The sequence below is a fragment of the Pelophylax lessonae genome (assembly GCF_965119305.1).
Source record: "Pelophylax lessonae genome assembly, chromosome: 2".
In the NCBI taxonomy this organism is placed as follows: domain Eukaryota; kingdom Metazoa; phylum Chordata; class Amphibia; order Anura; family Ranidae; genus Pelophylax; species Pelophylax lessonae.
Window position 1 is genome coordinate 727,780,675 of NC_138769.1, and position 6,939 is coordinate 727,787,613.

Consider the following 6,939-nt stretch of genomic DNA (forward strand, 5'->3'; position numbering starts at 1 on the left):
TCAAGTGGCTGTGAAGCCTCCTGGATCACTTTTACATGACAGCTGATCACAGCTGAAAAAACAGCACCAGGATTATGGCTGCAGCTGCAGTCATGACTCTGGTATTAACCATTTCTCACCAGAACCTACAGTATCTCACAAAATGAGTACAACCCTCACATTTTTGTAAATATTTTATTATATCTTTTCATGTGACAACACTGAAGAAATGACACTTTGCTACAATGTAAAGTAGTGAGTGTACAGCTTGTATAACAGTGTAAATTTGCTGTCCCCTCAAAATAACTCAACACACAGCCATTAAGGTCTAAACCACTGGCAACAAAAGTGAGTAAACCCCTAAGTCAAAATGTCCAAATTGGGCCCAAAGTGTCAATATTTTGTATGGTCACCATTATTTTCAAGCACTGACTTAACTCTCTTGGGCATGGAGTTCACCAGAGCTTCACAGGTTGCCACTCGAGTCCTCTTCCACTCCTCCATGATGACATCACGGAGCTGGTGGATGTTAGAGACCTTGCACTCCTCCACCTTCTGTTTGAGGATGCCCCACAGATGCTCAATAGGTTTTAGTTCTGGATACATGCTTGGCCAGTCCATCACCTTTACACTCAGCTTCTTTACTAATCTTTAGCAATGAAGTGGTCATCTTTGACGTGTGTTTGGGGTTGTTATCATGTTGGAATACTGCCCCGCGGCCCAGTCTCCGAAGGGAGGGGATCATGCTCTGCTTCAGTATGTCACAGTACATGTTGGCATTCATGGTTCCCTCAATGAACTGTAGCTCCCAGTTCCGGCAGCACTCATGCAGCCCCAGACCATGACACTCCCACCACCATGCTTGACTGCAGGCAAGACACACTTGTCTTTGTACTCCTCACCTGGTTGCCGCCACACACGCTTGACACCACCTGAACCAAATAAGTTTATCTTGGTCCCATCAGACCACAGGACATGGTTCCAGTAATCCATGTCCTTAGTCTGCTTGTCTTCAGCAAACTGTTTGCAGGCTTTCTTGTTCATCATCTTGTAACGTTCATGCGTTTTTGTTAATGGATGGATTTTCAGCTGCAGAATTATCACACTCAGTAGCCTTGTAGAGATACTGTTGAATAAACCTATCCAACTCTCAGGACTTCATCACGGTGTACAGCCTGTTATGCAATATACATATACTCAATCAGATGTTTTACTGGAGGGATAGAACATATGAGAATGTATAGATGAGAGACAGGTTGTATGGTGATTACTAGGAGTAATATTAGGAGAGTTGCAGGTGATGGTAAAGCAGATAGGTTCTGATGTCTAGTATAGTGCAGATGGTAAGAGGACACAGATGGAGTATACTTAGACAGAGTAACCTAGTGCAAGGATAGTTGAAGGTAGTCCCAAGAGCTAACAGTCTATGCAGATGGTATCGAATAGATAGATAGATAGTCCTGGTAATTGCAGTAGATGACAGTAGGAGATTGGTTAGTAAGGAATCCCCTGTGGGGTACTTATCAATTAGATAGGTTAGTAGTAACAATGTCCATAGATAGAGAGGTGATCCCGTAGTGAGATACGGATCAGCGGTGAGGTTCCGGCGTCAGTTCAGAAAAGGAAATGTCAGCAGCTCCGACTTCACAGGAGAAGGTGCGGTGAACATGTGGTTTGAACGAGCGATGAGTGAGAGAAAGCCGGCGATTGAAATAGCCGCTCATAGCGGCGCTCGGCAATGATGTCATCCGGTCTTAAAGGTATATGCGTCTCTTGTTACACAAGATGGGATGCAATTAGCAAAGGAGAAATATGGAACAAGGGTACCAGAGGTACCAGAACATTACAGTACCCCCCCCCCCTTAAGGCCGGCTCCGGAAGGCCTCTAGAACTGGTTTTTCTGGATATTTCGAGTGGAAATTGCGAATCAGTCTAGGGGCATGTATATCGGAGGTATCCAGCCAGGTGTCATCTTGGGGCCCATAGTTCTTCCATCGTACAAGATACTGGAGTCTTCTTCTATTGAAACGGGAATCCAAAATTTCTTTTATCTCAAATTCTTCTCCACCTTCCACTTGTACAGGAGGTGGAGGTGAGATAGTAGGCCTTATTCCTTGGTTAGGAACATGGGGCTTCAGTAGAGACACATGGAAGATAGGATGTATCTTGAGGTCTGCTGGTAATGTGAGTTGTACTGCAGCTTTTCCAATAAGCTTCTCTATTGGGAAAGGTCCCAGAAATAGAGGTCCAAGTTTTTTACTAGGGATTTTTAATCTCAGATTTTTTGTAGAAAGCCAAACAAGATCCCCAATGGCATATTGGGGAGAGGGTTTCCTACGAAGGTCGTAGTACCTCTTTTGTTGGCTATGAGCATGTGATATGGTATTGTTGAGTAATCCCAGAGTATCCTTTATCTGGGCAAGATAATCAGATGCCACTGGATTACTTGATGGCAAGATACGTGGTGGAAGGAGTGTGGGATGAAACCCGTAATTTAGGTAAAATGGACTTTGTTTAGTAGTGCTATGAGTCGCGTTGTTATAGGCGAATTCCGCCAGTGGGAGGAGATCTGCCCAATCGTCCTGTAGATACGAAGTATAGCAACGCAGATACTGTTCAATGCACTGGTTAACTCTCTCTGTCTGTCCGTTGGTCTGAGGGTGGTATGGAGAAGTAAGTTTACGCTCTATTCGTAGTATCTGACATAGAGCTAGCCAAAACTTTGAGATGAATTGTGAACCACGGTCAGACAGCAGTGTTTTTGGAATACCATGTAACTTAAAGACATGTTTCACAAGTAATTCCGCTGTTTGTTTGGACGAAGGTAGTCTTCGGATAGGAGTAAAATGTGCCATCTTGGTCAGATGGTCCACTGATACCAAGATGGTGTTGAATCCTTTGGAAGGTGGTAGTTCCACTATGAAGTCTAAGGATACCACTTCCCACGGAACCTGGGGTATCGGTAAACTACAAAGTAACCCCGATGGTTTCGTGTTGTCGATTTTAGACCTTGCACAGATATCACAAGATGAAACAAACTTTTTTACGGTTGTCTTCATGTCTGGCCACCAAAACTGCCTAGTAAGTAGATTTAAAGTTTTAGTCATACCCATATGTCCTGCCATAGGTACATCATGCGACAATTCCAAGATCTTGGTTCGCATAGTAGGGGGTATGTATAATTTATCGTTGTAATAGAGGAAGCCTTCTGCGTCAGTAGTTAGTTGTGGTGGAGGTGAGTCCAGTCCTATGCTGTGCAAAATCTCTTCCTTCAGGGAGCGAATGACACCGATAATACGTTCAAGTGGTATTATAGGAACTGAGGGAACCTCGGTAGAATCTTTCTCGGCTAGTCGTGAAAGTGCATCCGCTTTTTTATTTTTGTCTGCGGGCGTATAAGTCACTAAAAAATTAAACCTCAGAAAGAATAACGACCACCGAACCTGCCGGTGGGAAAGAGTTCTATTAGTCTGAAGGTATTGAAGGTTTTTGTGATCAGTATATATCAGGATTGGCAATTGAGTGCCCTCAAGTAGATGTCGCCAATTCTCTAATGCCAGTTTTATGGCTAATAACTCCTTCTCTCCTGCTGGGTAGTTCACCTCGGGGCTGCTTAATGACTTTGAGAAGAAAGCAACTGGGTGAAGAGGTGAGGTGTTTGTTGGTCGTTGTGAGAGAACTGCTCCTACTGCCATATTTGACGCATCTACCTCCAAGATGTATTGAAGGGATGGGTCTGGATGGCATAGTATGGGGGCAGTAGTGAAGCTTGATTTCAGCAGACAGAATGCTCCATCTGCTTCTTTTGACCAATTAAATGGCTTCTTCGTGCTTGTGAGTTGTGTGAGAGGTTTCACAATCGCAGAGAAGTTCTTAATGAATTTCCTATAGTAGTTAGAGAATCCTAGGAACCTTTGCAATGCTTTGCGAGTGGTTGGCACAGGCCAATCTAGAATGCAGGATATTTTGCTCATGTCCATCTTGATTCCATTTTTTGATATAATATATCCTAGGAATAGTACTTCCTCTTTATGAAACAAACATTTTTTTGATTTAACATATAAGTTATGTGCAAGTAGTCTTGACAACACAAGTCTCACATGTTTTAAGTGCTCAGGTAAGGAATGAGAATAGATAAGTATATCGTCCAAATATACTACAACACAAACGTCAAGCAAGTCTCTGAATATCTCATTTATAAACCGTTGGAAGGCTGCGGGAGCATTACATAGCCCAAATGGCATTACAAGGTACTCAAACAGTCCGTATCTGGTTCTGAATGCCGTCTTCCATTCATCCCCTTTACGGATTCGAATTAAATTGTATGCCCCTTTTAGGTCCAATTTTGAAAAGAGAGAAGCTCCACGCACCTGTTCGATAAGTTCAGGAATAAGAGGTAAAGGATAACGATCCTTTATTGTAATGGCATTTAATTGTCTGAAATCAATGATAGGCCTAAGGCTAGAATCCTTATTGCGGACAAATAAGAGTCCAGCAGCAGTGGAGGAAGTAGAAGGTCGGATGAATCCTTTTGCCAAGTTCTCATCCAGATACTCCTTAAGATGAGAGAGTTCATCCTGTGAGAGAGGATAAACATGTCCGAAGGGCAACTTGCTATTAGGGAGTAGATCGATACAACAATCATAGTCCCTATGAGGAGGTAGCATTTGAGCGTTTTTTTCAAGGAAAACCTCCGATAAGTCCTGATAACACTTGGGTATAATGTCATCCGGCACTACAGACAGGATCCTATCATATGTGGGGAGATTACACGTCGTTTCACAATAGTGAGAAGAGAACGCTAGCGTTCTTGTTTTCCAATCGATGATTGGTTGATGCATGTGTAACCAGGGAAGTCCCAAAATGATTGGGAAATGTGGTAATGTTAACACATCAAAGGTGGTGGTCTCCACATGAGACTCGTCAGCAGTTACAAGCAGTGCCTGTGTCTGACTGGTGATAGGACCAGAGGATAGGGGGGTACCGTTAATAAAACTAACGGAGACAGGTTTGGGTTTTGAAACAATAGGTATTTTATTAAGGGAGACAAAACAAGTATCAATGTAGTTTCCACAAGATCCTGTGTCGATCATAGCCTTGGTGGTGATCCTAGTTTGGTCCCACTGCAATGTTAAATGAACAAAAAGATAAGGATTAGAAAAGGAAGTTGTGAGTCCGCCTAGCAAGACATTTGAACACTCACCCTCTTTTCTGCGGAAAAGGGGACAGCCGCTTATCAAATGATTTGGGGATGCGCAGTACATGCAGAGATGTTCGGTCTTCCTTTTGGCACGTTCAGAAAGGGTCAGAGGTGGGCGTATCATTCCTACCTCCATAGGAGTAGGGTCAGCAGGCAACATCCGAGAAGGACTGGAAAATGGTGAGCCCATCTTCTCAGCCTTTCTTTCTCGTAGTCGTCTGTCAATATTGATACTGGTCTGTATCAGTCCCTCCAGAGTGCCAGGTAAATCCGCTCGGGCGAGCTCGTCTTTTACGGCCTCAGATAGGCCGAGTCTAAACTGCGTTCTCAAAGATGTGTCGTTCCACCCTGAATCAGGGGACCATCTTTTAAAATTTGCCACAAAATCTTCAACAGGTCTCCTTCCTTGTTTCAAGGCCCGGTATCAGCGGTACTCTGCTTATTGGGGTCTTCATATAAACTAGCGAGTTGTGCTAGGAATAGAGGGTAAGAATTAAGGAGTGGATCATCCTTTTCAAAGAGAGCGTCTGCCCAGGCCCGGGGTTCACCTGTTAAATAGGAGATGATGGTACAAACCTTAATTTGGTCAGTGGTGTAGGTTAGAGGTTTTAACAAAAAAAGTAAACGACATGCGTTTTTAAATTCACGAAATTTGCTCCGATCACCAGAAAACACTAGAGGAGGGTTTATCTTAGGCTCACGGGGCTGAGTAGCAGAAAGCTGTGTGAGACGGCCAACCTGCTGTCTCAAGGTCTGATTTTCGTTTTGTACCTCTGTAAGCGCAAGGATCAATGCATCTACTTGCTGTTTTAATTGTAGTACATGAGTGGGTAATTCTGCTGAATCCATATTTTTTTTAAGGCTCGTTCAATCTGTAACGTTCATGCGTTTTTGTTAATGGATGGATTTTCAGCTGCAGAATTATTACACTCAGTAGCCTTGTAGAGATACTGTTGAATAAACCTATCCAACTCTCAGGACTTCATCACGGTGTACAGCCTGTTATGCAATATACATATACTCAATCAGATGTTTTACTGGAGGGATAGAACATATGAGAATGTATAGATGAGAGACAGGTTGTATGGTGATTACTAGGAGTAATATTAGGAGAGTTGCAGGTGATGGTAAAGCAGATAGGTTCTGATGTCTAGTATAGTGCAGATGGTAAGAGGACACAGATGGAGTATACTTAGACAGAGTAACCTAGTGCAAGGATAGTTGAAGGTAGTCCCAAGAGCTAACAGTCTATGCAGATGGTATCGAATAGATAGATAGATAGTCCTGGTAATTGCAGTAGATGACAGTAGGAGATTGGTTAGTAAGGAATCCCCTGTGGGGTACTTATCACTTAGATAGGTTAGTAGTAACAATGTCCATAGATAGAGAGGTGATCCCGTAGCGAGATACGGATCAGCGGCGAGGTTCCGGCGTCAGTTCAGAAAAGGAAATGTCAGCAGCTCCGACTTCACAGGAGAAGGTGCGGTGAACATGTGGTTTGAACGAGTGATGAGTGAGAGAAAGCCGGCGATTGAAATAGCCGCTCATAGCGGCGCTCGGCAATGATGTCATCCGGTCTTAAAGGTATATGCGTCTCTTGTTACACAAGATGGGACGCAATTAGCAAAGGAGAAATATGGAACAAGGGTACCAGAGGTACCAGAACATTACACATCTTTAGAAGAGGCTTCCTTCTGGGACAACAGCCATGCAGACCAATTTGATGCAGTGTGCAGCGTATGGTCTGAGCACTGACAGGC